This window comes from Xenopus tropicalis, chromosome 1 (genome assembly GCF_000004195.4).
Source record: "Xenopus tropicalis strain Nigerian chromosome 1, UCB_Xtro_10.0, whole genome shotgun sequence".
Taxonomy (NCBI): domain Eukaryota; kingdom Metazoa; phylum Chordata; class Amphibia; order Anura; family Pipidae; genus Xenopus; species Xenopus tropicalis.
This window is the reverse complement of record NC_030677.2, coordinates 169,596,315-169,613,277: the sequence shown is the minus strand read 5'-3', so window position 1 is coordinate 169,613,277 and position 16,963 is coordinate 169,596,315. Positions and strand designations below refer to the sequence as shown.

General features: G+C 37.5%; 1 long non-coding RNA gene across 1 annotated transcript; it reads left to right on the top strand.

Moving 5' to 3' along the window:
- Positions 1–208: 208 nt before the first annotated feature.
- LOC116408332 lies at positions 209–1,630 on the top strand. The gene is made up of 2 exons (XR_004220878.1): positions 209–303; positions 1,368–1,630. It is a non-coding gene; the product is annotated as an uncharacterized LOC116408332 (long non-coding RNA).
- The last annotated feature ends 15,333 nt before the right edge of the window (positions 1,631–16,963 follow it).

Below are 16,963 nucleotides of genomic sequence, written 5' to 3'. Positions count from 1 at the left end.
AGATAAAGATTATTCATTACGTTAGAAAGAATGTTACCTGTACGTATAAGTGTACATATGTACAGATTAAGTATGCTTAAGTGCCAAGTGTTGTGCTTGAGACTGTACTTAGGGTATAGTACCACATCTGTTATTTGATAAATCATGCAATTAATATGTAAAAAAATGAACTTTTGCTTGTACCTTGTGTGTGTCTGTATAGGTCAAGAAAGGAGAAGAATGGATCTTTAATGACACAAGAACTAGGAATTGGAAGACTAATTTACAGATGAACATGGTGCCAAGTTAGATTGCATTAGCAAGGTAAGGCTGTAGGGTCTCTAGGTAAGATAATATATTGCTTTCATTAAAAAGCAATCTGCATGGAGCATATCCACTCACACTGGAACCTCTGCAGCTGTCACCTTTATCAAGGGAATATGGGCAAGCCACTACATTTTAATCACTGGACTTTGTCAGGAACGAAAAACAGCCTGCTCCCCACTAATCAACAGACATGTATCCTGATAAGGGCAATGAATTGGTAAGAGACAGTCGCACGGTGGCTATTGTGGAATGTTTAGAACAAAGTAAATGCAGCAGATTTACCTAGTTATAACCAAAAATGAGAAGAAAGTCAATATAGAGAGCACATGGCAATCATGCAAAGCACAAGGTTATTTAGGATTTTAAACATAAATTGCTTGCAGTCTTATTTAGGATTAAAATAATCATAAGTAGGGGGTTCCTTCCTTTATTTTCCTTAACAGTTGTGTATATTTACACTTTAATAATTAATTTTAATTCTAACGTCATTCTATTTTGTAACTTTCATGTGCCCATAGATGTATTATGGGATTTATTATCCTGAATGCTTGGTTTCTGGGGTTTTTTGAATAAGGGTTTCTTCTGTCATATTAAGAATGCCTTAAAGCTAATATAACCATTATACCCTATGGTAAATATAGGAAATGCTTAAGCTGTAGCCTTAATTCATATTTAAAAGACAAGGACAATCGCATTCAGTGGGGGGAGGGGGGCAGTAAATAAAAACAGCTCTATTTTTACCTGGCCAGGCTCCTATGCTGTAAGGACGCACCCACCTATTGTACTTGAGCTGGTTGAGTACAACGTCACCTTGTTTAGTTTTTTACTTTACTGTATTGCAGAATGATGCAATGCATTCTAATCCACTCATATATTACATTATTTGATGTAGTGCTGGGTCAAAGCCTGATAACATAAACATATTGACTGGGGCACAACATTTTGTACTATCTGCTACTGTTTCATTTACCAGACACCCAAAGTCATGTTTTAACAAGTGTATCTTAATTTACATGGAAGATAAAGTGATTTTAATAAGAATGTTCTATAATTATTTACAGATGAGCAAAGCCCCTTCAAACGATAAAAGAGGAGCTGGCATGGGATATTTCACGGGGAGAGATACGAAGGACGTGTCACTGGGCAGCGTTTTGGGCCTGGAATCCATCATTGCATTTTTAAGTGATGCTTGTTTTTCCTACGTAAATCTCAATTGAGCCAAAGATAACTAAACTATTTGGACACAAAAAGACAGGCGGCTTGGTGAATCTTTGTAGGAGGGAAAGTGAATGTTTAAATAAATAATTATTTCCTTATGGAACAAGATGCTGGTTGATGGGAAATTATTGTATTGCCCCCTGAAATAAATAAGTCTTTTTTAGAAATACTATTACTAAGACACATCATTGCAAATGAAAAAGCATCCCGGGTGGAGAGGCACCTGGAAAGCACAGGGTAGGAGGTACAGCTATACAGACCATAAGGCCAGAAGGAGAAATTGTATCATGGTATGCAGGTATCTGTAAACATCTCCTTCCCTTGCTGCACCCCCCAACCAACCATATCTAAATCACAAAGGCTCACTTAAAATCAGTGATGCCAGTTCATGCTCAGAAACAAAGCATGAGGTGCTCAGAGATCCCAGTCCAGCACTGTCCTTACTGCCTGTCATAGTCAGGTGGTAAGGACAAAGCTCCATTGCGGCCTATGTCCTCTGCCACTACCTAAGTCACACTTCTGAATGACATGCAAGTTAGTGGATGGGTAGGGTGTGGGAGGGTTGAGGCATGTAGGGAATAGCCACAGGTCTCTGCGTGCCAATTCACAATTCTGTAATAGCAGAGTAGGGTTGATTCACTAAAGTGCGTTAATTATTATCGCATGCTTTTTTGCGTTAAAATAAACGTGAAAATTAGCGCGTGATTCACTACAGTATTACCGCGTGCGTTAAGTTGCACATCACATGCGTTAATTTGCGCGCAGCCGCATGCGTGAATTAGCGCACAGAAATAATACTAACGCATGATTCACAAACACTTAGACGCGCTAAATATCGCATTAGTCTATGCAAAAATTAACACCTACTTGAGGCAGGCAGTAATTATAGAAAAGTGCAGTTAATGAGCTTTTGGGAACACAATATGGACTTTGCAGCGGGATTTATTCAAGTCTGTGTTGGCCCTAGAGTGATGTAGCCTCCAGTTTGCAGGAAATGGTCATTTTCAGTACAGTAATTTTCCGCAAGTATTGGCATATATGGCTAACATGGCGTGCGTTTATTCGCACGATTATTTATTTGCGGCTACTAGTGATGGGAAATGTTTCGCCAGGCATGGATTCGCTGCGAATTTCCACGTTTCACCATTGCCGGATTGTTTTGCTAAACGGATGAAAAAATTTGCCGCGGAAAAATTCGCTGCACGTCCAAAATTGTTGCGGGCCTCAAAAAAGAATAGTCGCGGGCGTCAAAATAATAGTCGCAGGGGTCAATTTTTTTGCCGCACAATATTTTTGCCTTTTCGCTAATTTTTTGCCGTTTCGCGGATCTTTTGAAAGATTCACAAATTTTTCAGCGAAGCACAAAAGGAACGGATTCGCTCATCACTAGCGGCTACTATTTGTATGCAGCTACCATTTATATGCTACTATTTATATGCTACTATTTATATGCAGCTACCATTTATATGCTACTATTTATATGCACTATTTATATGCAGCTACCATTTATATGCTACCATTTATATGCTACTATTTTTATGCACTATTTATATGCAGCTACCATTTATATGCTACCATTTATATGCTACTATTTATATGCACTATTTATATCCTACCATTTATACGCGGTGACTATTTATATGCAGCTACTATTTATGTGCGTCTATTTATATGCGGCGACTATTTATATGCGTCTATTTATATGTAGCTACTATTTATATGCAGCTACTATTTCTATGCATCTATTTATATGCAGCGACTATTTATTTGCGGCGACTATTTATACGCGGGTCTTGATTAGCGCATGTACAAAATAATAGTCACAGGGGTCAATTTTTTTGCCGTACAACATTTTTGCCTTTTCGCTAATTTTTTTGCCGTTTCGCGGATCTTTTGAAAGATTCACAAATTTTTCGGCGAAGCACAAAAGGAATGGATTCGCTCATCACTAGCGGCTACTATTTATATGCAGCTACCATTTATATGCTACTATTTATATGCTACTATTTATATGCAGTTACCATTTATATGCTACCATTTATATGCTACTATTTATATGCACTATTTATACGCAGCTACCATTTATATGCTACCATTTATATGCTACTATTTTTATGCACTATTTATATGCAGCTACCATTTATATGCTACTATTTATATGCTACTATTTATATGCAGCTACCATTTATATGCTACCATTTATATGCTACTATTTATATGCACTATTTATACGCTACCATTTATACGCGGTGACTATTTATATGCGGCGACTATTTATATGCAGCTACTATTTATATGCAGCTACTATTTATATGCATCTATTTATATGCGGCGACTATTTATACGAGGGTCTTGATTAGCGCATGTACTGTCAAATACTGCACGAAAATAGTCTTCGCGACTAAAATAACGCATGCAGTATTGCGTGTAAATTAACACAAGTATGCTTATAGTGAATCATGCGTTAAGTTGCAAAAATTTACGCGATAAAATTTTTAACGCACGTTTTAATGCACTTTAGGGGCTGATTTACTTACCCACGAACGGGTCGAAATGAGTCCGATTGCGTTTTTTTCGTAATGATCGGTATTTTGCGATTTTTTCGTATGTTTTGCGATTTTTTCGGATTCTTTACGAATTTTTCGTTACCAATACGATTTTTGCGTAAAAACGCGAGTTTTTCGTATCCATTACGAAAGTTGCGTAAAAGTTGCGCATTTTTCGCGTAAGTTTTAACGCTACGAAAAATGCGCAACTTTTTACGCAACTTTCGTAATGGATACGAAAAACTCGCGTTTTTACGCAAAAATCGTATTGGTAACGAAAAATTCGTAAAGAATCCGAAAAAATCGCAAAACATACGAAAAAGTCGCAAAATGTTCGTTTTCAAGTCGGAACTTTTCCAATTCGGGTCGGATTCGTGGGTTAGTAAATCAGCCCCATAGTGTGTGAAATGCAAAGAAAGGGCACATTTCTCCCATTCTTTGTACTTTGCACACTTCCCAGGAGGTTGTCAATTACCCCCAAAGAATGCTTTATATGTACAACTGTGATGAATGTAATCACTCTATTTCACAATTGTGTTGGATCATGGCGGTCTCCACTAGGTATTTAAAAGAGAAACATTTGCAGAAAGAAACCTTTTGGATATGGAGGCTCAATACTTTATCTCCTAAAGGCTTAAATAAAGCAATTAATTATATGTCTTTTTATTCTCACAGTGAATGAGAAGGAGACTACAGATGAAAGAAAGAACATTTTCCTTCTCTAGAGATAGTAAGTATTTTATACTCTTATACTAACTTTTTATTGACACCTCAAAAATGTATTATGTCATTTTTATCTTGAAAAGTTTTCCTACTATAAATTGGATGTACACACAAACTCTATGGACATTTTATTTGCAATAAATGTTTGGACTTTTTTTAAAATTTTGGACACTATGGACTATAGAACTATGGATTTGGACTATTGTAACAATGTATACTTTTCTTATAGAAATTTACATTTACTAGGTGTCGCTGCACTGCTGGGTATTTAAGGGCTGGGGATCTCTATGGTGGGTTATCACTTTAGGAAGGGAAAACTATTGTCCTAAAGTGTCATCCGACATCATCAATTCTGCTTTATGTGTCAAGAGCACCGCATTAAAATTTGAAATACCCCACTGCTACCATACAGGTATTACAGTCTTTAATTTATTTGCACACTGGAAATGGAGGAGAGGAGTTCAAATACTTGTTATTTCCAGAGAATTTATCATTATGGTCTTAATCTTTAATACTGTATTTAGTAAATAACCCTATCTATAAATTCACCTTCTAGCAAGGGAATACAGTATGTATCAGTGGCAGAATGGAAGGGAGATAATGCTTCATAAATACTCCAAAAAAACACACAATTGATTTATGTTTAAAAATGCCTCTTCTAACAAATTTTATGAATGTTCAGATGAGAAATACTGACCAGTGACCAATTTCCACCAATTATCAACACTAGCACATACTGAGCAAATACTAGTAATATTTGTTTTTCCAGCATATCAATCAGTACATGGTCAACAATCTTCCCCAGAAGGTACAGCCAATACGTTATTGAACTAATGAGTTGCAGGCATCTGGTAACATAGTTAAAATGAAATTGCCTGCTAATGATGTCTCTCTGATAGCTACTAATCCCCGCAATTCATTACCTAATCCTCTCACTCTACTAGACACATTTACCAGCTATCCAGTAAATTCAGATAAATCATTTGAGCTAAAGGCTGGATTTAACAAGGTATAATTAGGTTAACATAAGCCGAAGATCAGCATATCACTGTACATTACACAGTTTTATACAATAAAACAACTTGCTAAGCTTGAACAATGTGGGTCATGGTGTATTGATTTCCTTGGTGTAAAATTATTTTCTAGATATACAATGTTTTTTGTAAGACAATGACTGTTATAAATAAAATATTTACAGTAGCTGTATAACTAAAGCAGCTGAAATACTGATGCGAGAATAAGACACTTACATAGTTACATAGTAGATGAGGTTTAAAATAAGATATCAGGTTTAACCCCATTTCCAAGAGAAACCTGCATTAGTTAAGTTTGCCCAAAGGAAGGTGAGCAAACCCTGTCTCGGTCTAACTTGCCTCAGAGCAGGTAAAAAATCCATCCAGACCCCAAAAAGGCAGTTAGTCTAGTCTCTGGATCAACTTTGCTTTACACTGTGTATTCTGGATGGGGCTTTAGTAATTCGTAAATAGGAAGAACTACACTGTCCATCCATGATTCTATAACCCTTTTAATATAAAGGAATGCCCTGCTGGCCCTTCCTGCTCCTCAGTGGCATTGCTTGCTCCATCTAAGTTCATTATCTATAAATACCCCCTAGCTTAGTCCCATTTAAGGTATACATAGCCTTCATATTTTTAAATTCCAAGCCCATTACCTTACACCAGGGGTCCCCGTCCTTTCTTACTTGTGAGCCACAGTCAAATGTAAAAAGACTCAGAGAGCAACACAAACATCATAACAGTTCATGGAGGTGCCAAATAAGGGTTAAGATTGGCTATTAGGCAGCCTCTAAGCACACTATCAGCTTACAGGAGGCTTTATTTGGTAGTAAATCTTGTTTTTATTCAACCAAAACTTGCCCCCAAGTCAGGAATTCAAAAATAACTACCTGGTTTGGGGGCACTGAGAGCAACATCCAAGGGGTTGGTGAGCAACATGTTGCCCCCGAGCCACTGGTTGGGGATCACTGCCTTACATTTAGCTGCCAAAATTGTCATTTTGTCCAGATCCAAATTCATGTCATATCCTGATAAATTTAAATGCCATGTATAGTTTGAATTAATGGCAGATATGCTGCTTTCAGTGCCCCCTCTTAGTCTTCAAAGTTCAGATTAAATAAAGCAGACCCCTGTAACTTTCCACATTTCATTTTTACTCATTCTGATTTTCGTATGTTTTTGTTTATTATGTAAATCATGTAAATGACTTCACGTTGGTACTCCAACAATAGTGCATTTCTTAGTTGGTTTGTTCCCTTCTGTAAACAAATGTGAACACATCAAGAATAAATCTATTTGGCTTAACTCTGATTTAAGGAAGTTAATAGGAAGGAAGAGGAAAGCAAATACTCACCAACCAACCAACAATTTCAATTAAATCAATACAAATTTTAAAAAAGGATCATTTATGACCCCAGGGGGCGCAAGTGTCCTGTACTCAACTATGGAGCGTTTGTGCACCGCTCTATACTGCACTCTGCACTGGGCGCCAAATGAAAAATCAAGTGGTCAGTGAAAATGTCAGGATGCACAGCTCAAGGCAGGCAGTAAGGACAGGGCTCTGATGAGCGAGGCCTAATGCAGGTGGCATCCATTTCTAAGTGTAGGTCTCTGATCTCTGAAACAGATTGCGTAGGCCAAAGGCTATTTGCACAATGCCCCACGCAGTAAAGTATAAAAAAAGCCCATTCGCAACCTTTTTTTTTCACTTTGCACACTGCGCTGGGCATTGTGAGTGAGCCCTAAAATGTATATATATTTTTAAAATACATACAAAATTGTCATCAATGCAATTCATGTGGTAAATTGATGATTCCTCTGCAAGTAAGCATCTACAAACTAAAATAATACTGTCATTCTACTCTTGAAATAAATAAGCTACAATCCTCCAAAGAAACATGAAGAGAATTACTGCTGTATTTTATACAACGGTGCAAAATAATTGGCAGGCGTTTGTATTGTTTATCTCTTTATAATCTTTGCAGTTACTTGATAATAAGAAACAGAAAGCACAACTCTCAAGAAAATCCATAATGAATAAAGCAGAATAGTATGACAGCCAATAGGTGAAATAAATTGCAAACACTTTGACATTCCCCCATAGGAGTTCACATTGCCCTATTTACCCTGTGATTTCTAAGTTCCAAAAAGTTATTTTTGACAATTTTCCTCTCAAAGAAAAATGTTGGTAATTTATCAGTAAGAAAACTACATAGCATACCCAGCAGAATTCAAAATAATGCAAACCATTGAATTGTCTTTTTTTCTTCTTATTTTCCAATAGGGAATCTAAGAATTTGATGTTGATCGCTTGATTGGCTGCAGTGGGACTTTTTAACTGTAGGAAAAAAATCAAGAGCCCTGCACAAATCAAATGTTTGCCAACATCAATCATATTCACAGAACAATATCAGAGATTTGTACACAAAAGGATGTCATTAACATTTGCAGAAATTAATTGGCATTATTGAGTGTAACGGCAGTCTGTGACACTGCTGCTCAACAACAAAGAAAAATTATGGGCAAAGGTAATTCCTTAAGGGATTGTATAAGACATCTGCTTTGTTCTGGGTTTATTGAAAATGTTGTTTAGCTACAATCCATTGAACCTGTATGCTTTATCCCAATTTACTGCACATTTAAGAGCATAATGATTTATATGCTACGCTTATTATACTAAGTAAGTAAAAGCAGAAATAAAAAAAGCTTTAATATACTGGGGAATATATTAAATATTTATCAGTTGTCAATAGGGTTACTTGTATTCCATATATAGTACAGGTATGGGACGCTTTTCTGGATAAGGGTTTTTTCCATGATTTAGAACTCCGTACCTTAAGTCTACTAAAAATTCATTCAACATCAATTAAACCCAATAGGCTTGTTTTGCTCCCAATAAGAATTAATTGTATCTTAGTAGGGATCAAGTACAAGGTACTGGTTTATTATTACAGAGAAAAAGGCAATGATATTAAAATTTGAATTATTTCATTAAAATGTCTATTGGAGATGGCCTTCCTATAATAAGGAGATTTCTTAATAATGGGTTTCCGGATAACTGATCCCATACCTGTGAGCTGAACATCCTTTAGATACTTTTGTTACAAAGGAAGCTCTTGAAACATAATGGCATTAACATTTTTCCCTGCAATTAAAATAATATTGTATGGGATTCATTAAATTAAACCTGTTATCCAGAAATATTAAAAATTTTTATCTTTTATCTCTGTAATAATAAAACAGTACCTTGTACTTGATGGTTAAGTATTTAGTATGAATCTGAAAAAGAGAGGTTTCCCACTCTAATTCTAATCTTTAAGCAATGAACACCATATTTCCTTAATGCTTTATATAGGTGGTGCCCAGACTTATTCACGCCCAGACTTATTCACGCTCCTCCCCACGTACGTACCAGATGCAGTGTATGTACACACATCCAATAAAAGTGCTGCACTTCCGCATTTGTGCTGCACTTCAACAAAATCAACGTTTTGGACACCTCTGCTTTATACTGTTCTAAACGTGCAATATTAGCAAATGTATAACTCACAGTTTCCTTACTGTAGGAGATCCCAAAATATGGAGCATAAGCTAAGGATTTTAAAAGTACACTACAACTCATATCATATCAATGGCATACAGTACACGGTGTGTGGTTTATTATTTTTAGTGGAACTTTCCACTAGTGATTGCCCAGACCTCATTACATGGAGGCACTATGCTATATTATTGTACTAGCACACCTTGGGGCTGATTTACTAATCCACGAATGGGAAAAAATCGGATTGGAAACGAACATTTTGCGACTTTTTTGTATTTTTTGCGATTTTTTCGTCACTGTCGTGACTTTTTCGTGAATTGTCGCAACTTTTTCGTAGCCGTTACGACTTGCACGAATTGTCGCAACTTTTTCATAGCCATTACAAATTTCGTGAATTGTCGCGACTTTTTCATAGCCATTATGACTTTCGTGAATTATCGCGACTTTTTCATAGCCATTACGACTTTTGTGAATTGTCGTGACTTTTTCGTATTGAGCGCTTGAAAAATTCCCGTCAATTCGCGAAAAAGTCGCAAAATATCGATCATTACGAAAAAAACGCATTTGGACGCTTTTCAGACGTTCGTGGATTAGTAAATGTGCCCCCTAGACTTTCTCAGTACCATACGGATCCCAGGCTTGTCCAGGCAACAGCTACAGAGCTATGTCAGGAGACAAGTGTAATGTATGCATTGCAGATGTTAATTGCCCCTAAGGCTTTAAATCCCTACAGGTTCAGTTCCCATAGTTGCTGGGAAAAATGGAATGTATCTGAATAAGCTAATTTACATATATATGCTATTGGCTAGCAGGTAGGGTGACAATTTCCTGCCTCATTTTGATATAGTGCTGGGAAAGGTGTGGCACTTCCTCTTTGGATTTCACCTGAGGAACAGGGTGTATGTCTGCTGGGAGCTGGGGCATTGGGCCTAGTAAAGGAGGTGGGTCCTTGGTGAAGTTGGGGTGTAGCTCCGTAACCAGTACTCTCTAGGAGTGTAAGGCAGTTAGGGTTGAGCTAGAATAAGCAGTTCTGAGCTCCAGCGTAAGAGTGGCAGATTTGTAGGTATCTCTCCCAGGCCATATTGCCTGCAGTGTAGAGATGCCAGTGGATAGGGAATCAGGATAGAGGATTCCCTGGAGGCGATCCAAGCCACTATGGGTTGTAGCAGAGGTGAAGTGAGATTTCTGCAAAGTCTGCCTTTAGGGAAATGTCAGTTTGTATTACACTCTGCATGTGTTGTTGCCTGTTACACTTGCCTCTGAGAATCGGTGTTGTGAGTAAATTCTGTGGATGTTCAGCAAAAACATCTGGCGCCTTCTGTCTTGATTTTATATATATTCCTTTGTTATTCCTCACCTATGCAGTTAAGTTAATAAAATACCTGCTGTGAGATACTGTCAATTAATCGTGCTCCTCACACATAACCCTGTATTGCACTCCCAGCAATGTCTTATACATTTTAAATTGCTGCTTCATGGTGGAATCAGCCAGTTACAGAAGTTTAAACTCACTCAGAAACTCACGGCACAAGCAGATGGAAAAAAAATGTTAGATGTTAAATGTTAGATTCCCCATTATCAGGCTCTCTGTGCCATCACAGTAGGTAACAATTGAGATTTCAATGGTGTATATATTACCTTACATCTGTTACTGTGTGTATTAATAAGCATATCGACTCCAAACAAAGGAAAGGGCACTTTGTGTTAAAACAACCTCATTATTCTGAGGTGTGCCTCATTGATTTCAGATATGTTTCATGTTGTGCCACATTCACAAATAAACATTCAATCATGGTAACTCGCAGTGAACTCATCATGAGACACATCTTTTTGTTTATCATTTATATTTCACTGGGCCTTTTGGCAGCTCTGGAACCAGTTACAATATATTTGTTGTATCACTAGATGTATTAAACCAGGAAAGAGAAAGAATTGATTTGTGAATATTTTAATCTTTTCGATTGTAAGCTCTGACGAGCAGAACTGTTATCACTACTTATATTGGTTGGTATTTGTATGTTTAATGTGTATACCCTTCTATAGTGCTGAATAATACTGTATATTGCAACTTTTCAAATATGTGTTAGTCGGAAGTGTCTCTGTTTCACAATAACAAATATTGGGCCAGATTCAATCTGATGAGAAAAGCTTATCATCTAATTCAATTCCAGATTTTTCCATAGAGCCAAATGCAATTCAGTGAGAAAAACTTTTCTTACTGTTTGTCACATGAAAACTTTATTGAAATCTATGGGAAAAACCTGGAAATGAACCAAGAGCAAAGTCCTCTGCATATTGAATCGCAACCATAAGTTTTCACATGACATAAAATAACATTTTATCATGAAACTGAAGTTAAATGAAGTGAAAATCCAGGATTTGGTTTACAAAGAGGGGGTTGAACACCATTGCTTTTGCTCAGTTTAGATTTAGTCAAACCTTTAATGAAATTAATATTTTTTATTCACATATGGGGATATTTTTAAAAAAAATCTTATTCCAGTTTTAATGTTTTTGTTTGGTTTGGTCATTTATTTAGTGGCTGAACCCAAAATGTTGGCTTTGGTGTAGCCCTCGTATTTTAAAAATGTACTTAAGACTAATTGGACAAGGTGTATAATGAGTGAAACCAACTAGCCTGGGATAGATTATTAGGAAAACTATTTGTGGTATCAGGATCACTATTTTAATGATCCTAATGCATGAACACTCAATTTTTTTTCTTCATTGACATTGCTTAAACACAGGTAGGGGGGTCAGCTATACATGTCAAGAAGCAGAAATCCCAAGTCTTCCTCTAGTCTACAGGTTGTATAAAATATAGAGTTTCTAGTGGTCTGGCAATTACCAGGTGAACCCATTGAACAATAACATGGAAAATAGTAAATCTCTTTAAAGGAGAAGGAAAGGCTAAGTCACTTGGGGGTGCTAAAATGTTATGCATGTGACTTTAATCGCTTACCTATTGCCCTGGGCGATGCGCTTCCGGCTTCGTTTCGCTGCGACTACACAATAGGAAGGAGGAAGCGCTCGCTACAGGTATCCCGGGCTGATGCTGTTCTCTCCGAGCAGGGGCACCAGCCTGGGGTAAAAGGTAAGCGATTTAACTCACTTGGGGGTGCCTAACATTTTGGCACCCCCAAGTGACTTTGCCTTTCCTTCTCCTTTAAAAGACTACTTTTTCTTAGATTCATTGCAACTTTGCATGAAACAATATGAAATAGCAAGGAGTTGCACAAAAAAATTACAGCATGGAGGGCTTAAGTTGGCCATACATGGGCCAATTGTAGCTGCTGATATCGGTCCCTTAGACCAATTCGGCAGCTTATTGGCCCGTGTAGGGGCAGCAATGACGGGCCTGCCCGACTGAGCTGAGATTGGCCAGATATTGATCGAGCAGGTTAAAAAATTCAGTCGGATTGGGATCACATTGGTTCGTTGATGCGGTCCCCAAACTGACTGCGCCCATTACCGTCATTCTAATTCAATTGTTTGGCCCCAGGGCCAAATAACTGAATTAGCCTAAATTCGCCTAATATCGCCCACCCATAGGTCCGCTCGCTTGGCGACCTCACCAGGTGAGCGGATCTTTATGGCCACCTTTACCCCATTTATTCTTGTTACCAGTTCTACCCTTGCAGTAATCTTTGTGTGCAACTTCTTGCTATGTCATAATTAGCAGGAGAAATCAGATTTAGCAATGAAAATCCCTTGCTGATGTTGTATTTATCCACTGATCTTTAGGCAGAGTGTTCAATATACAAGTTAAAGTGCCCAATATACTGGATATGATACACAGACATATGCAAAAGAAGAAATGTGGCAGCTAGCGTGAACATGCCAATTTCTGGATCATGCCTCTTTAGAAAATGAGTCCCCCCGTGAATACTAATCAATAAGAAGACTTCTCCTATATCTAATACTTGCAATTTACAAGAGCAAAATTAAAGTGTATATGTCCTCACATATTTTCAACTATCTTCCTAGAAAATTACTTTTAAGTGCCCTTCAAAGCAAACATTTAATGTTAAAGGCATTGCAATTTACGGAGACAAATTAGACTAAACTTTTTATCTCCTGTATTTTGCACATGCACTGATTAAACTACTATTTCTTCCTCAGATTGCTGGGGAAGATAAATGAACAGGGTCAGCAATTAGAGTAAGGAAAAACTAAAGATTGGCTGACATGATTTAAGTTTGCTGCTAAAGCACTTTGTCATTTTGTCTCTATAATCTCTATCAGAATTGACTAAACCAGTAAACATAAATCATTATACTAATTTATTTCATCACACTGAGGTCTGGTGGAAGAAGATTTCATTTTTTTTCCTGAGGACCCAGGGGACAGATGAAGCTGTGCTGAACTTTATTTATTTTTTTCCTAAAAAGATCAATAATTAGTTTCCGTCTCTCTTCAAAACCATATTTTTGTGTGCTGAGCAAGAATCATGTTATATTCTTATAAATTTAAAGCAGTAACTGTCTGAAAGAGTGGATATATAAGGAAACTGATGTTCACGAGGGGACTGTTCTTAATTTTATTCTCAATGGAATATAGTGCGATTTGCTTTATTAACGTGCTTCCTTGCTCACCTCATATTGGAGCTATTATTTAATGAATTAGATATGGATTAATATGCATGCAACTTTATTTTTGCTACCAGACTCCAGCATAGGAGACCCAGGACCTTGTGGGCCTCTGTTTTAAAGTAAAACTGACATGAAAAAAAATAACTCTTCAAAATATTAATGTACATTAAAAGTTCCCTATAGGTCATGTTGATCAGTTTCCACTGATAGGGCTGCTTTTGTAAGTTATTGTTACTTGAAGTTCCTAAACCTGAGTGTTTTGCTAACCTGACTGTCCCTTCTCAGCCTGTCAGTTATAACTTCTAATGCTAACGGCCTCCTGCTGCACAAATATGGGCGCCCCCTCATAGGGGAGCATGGGGGATCAGATAATGTAGATAAACTAAGAGCATCAGGCAGTAGATTTATAGCAAAATTATATGATAAAAATGTCTCATTTCTGGTGTCAGTATCTCTTTAAATTGAAGAAAGGAACCACACTATCTTATTTAAATAACGAGGCTGTAAAGCTGGACAAAAAGATTGGCTGCTCACAGTGTGGCAAAATTTTTTGAACACGTCCACCTTTGTGACCACGCCCCCCAAATACAACACCCCCTTTTTTTTTTTTTTTTTTTTTTTAGAAAACACCCCTTTTGTATAGTTGAAATGGTGGGATCAGATGCAAAATGTGCTATACCCTCATACTGTACCTAATGAAAACATCAACTAATTAGAATTAGCAAGTAAAGGAGTAGCTTACATTTAATAACAATATGATTTAGTATTTTATAGAACAGTCTATTATTAAAAGAACAAGGAAACAGGATTCACTAGGAGGGGTGCCAATATGTTAGACACCCCCCAGTGAATTTAATCACTGCTCTTTTTTTTGAAAAAACAAGAAGTATTTTTGTCCCTTAGCAATCATCTTTGTTTCTTTATCTCTCAAGGCAGAACCCAGCACAATGCAAAGCTCTTTTTTTGGAAACTCTAACCATCCGTAGCTCTCACTGCCAGGCACTGCTTAGAATGAAAAAAAGAGCTAAAGGGGTAGAAAGTGATTTTATTCTATAGTGGTACGCTGCCTTTCATTGCACCTTGTAGCACCTGGCGCACTGCATATGTCTTGCTAGAAACTCAGACACTTTGCAGCTCTCATTGCCAGGTCCCATTTAGAACAAATGATAAAAAATAGCACATTAAAGGGGTAGTTCGCCTTTAAATTGCCTTCAGTATGTTACAGTAGTCTATTGCTAACAAGTTTTTAGGAAAACATCTCTTTACCCTCGCATTATGGGAACTTTCTTTACAGAGCTCAGCGTTTTTTCTTCCTGTTTGGCTTCTGATCATCTGAACAGGAGAAATATGGGGAGACTTAAGGGCACTATTGAGACAACTGAAGGTATGCCTGCAGCTTGAGATTAACTCTTTTCTAGCCTTTCCTTCTCCTTTAAGGGGCCCCTTTTGTTTTGATTGGCCAGTAGGTGGCAGTATATCTGGGACATTAGGTAGCTGTAATACTGAACCCCTACCAGTAGGGGCAGTGGGGGGTAACAGGGTATAAAAGGGGAACAACATCCTGGATATGGGGACTTTTTTGGAGAGCTCAGTGAAGACACCATCTGGGAGGAAGAGAAGACCAGGCATACAGGGTAAGGACAGGTCAGAGAAGGGCAGCTTAATAGTTGAGCAGGCACTAGGTGTCCTATTGCCCCACAGAGGAGGGTAGAAGAGAAATAGTTTTCCTAGTGGAACATCCACAGGATAGGGACCCAAACAGATAGGGGTAGGCCAGGAGAAGGGTTTGATGAGCTTTGGGATCCGATGGAGACTGGAGACAGCATCACAACCCAACCTACTGTAGCTACTTCTGGTAGGACTGACTTCCTCTGGATAATGAGCAAATGTACATGTTACAAGGCCCAGAATTTTGTGGATATGTGCCTGGATGCTGTGAATCCCCTGGATGTATGAATAAAGGTACTATTCTGCTTGACTGCCTGGAAGTGGTGTGCCATTCACATGGTGCAAGTATGAGAACTGCTGGTTGCCCTCCCTACAAGTGTTCTACATAAAGCCATTGTTTATCTGTGATTATGGACAAATGACCCCTCCTGACATTTCATATGCATATTAAGTGATTAAGTGACACCTGCATTTAGCAGCCCTAATTTTCTTAACTTTTAATAATAAAGGTATGGGATCCTTTATCCAGAAAGTTCCAAATTACGAGAAGGCCACCTTCCTTAGTCTCCATTTTATTCACATAATTAAAAATTTTTAAAACTATTTCCCTTTTCTCTGTAATAATAAAACAGTACCTTGTACTTGATCCCAACTAAGATATAATTACCCCTTATTGGGGCAGAACAGCCCTATTGGGTTTATTTCATGGTTAAATGATTCCCTTTTCTCTGTAATAATAAAACAGTACCTTGTACTTGATCCCAACTAAGATATAATTAATCCTTATTGGAAGCAAAACAATCCTGTTGGGTTTATTTAATGTTTAAATGACTTTTTAATAGACTTAACATATGGAGATCAAAATTATGTAAAGTAAAGGAAAAAAATCAACCTGAACCCAACCCTAAACCCTAACCTGCAAAACTTTAACCCATGCCCAACTCTAACCCACAAGATTGTAAAACCTGCACCCAATCTGTACCAGTGTCTTTTAACTCTGTGTGCTACTTCTGTGGACACCATAAGTTCCAATACAGGGAAACTTGGGAGTGTACCCCATTCTGACATGCACCCAACCTGAACCCACAATGGTAAACTAAGGGTAAACCTGCTATTATTTCTATTTATAATGTATTTACTAATTTATAATGTTTTTTAATGTACAAGTTTGGAAATCTCACTTAATTCAACCCAAACCCTAAGGGGCAGATTTACTAAGACACGGATGCTCCAAACATATTTTTGCTGAATTTTTCGTTGCCTGTGCGACATTTTCCGATGTCCGTGCGACTTTTTCATACGCTTGCGAGAAAAAAACGGAAATGTTTTCCCGCTGTTTACAATAGTTTGGTA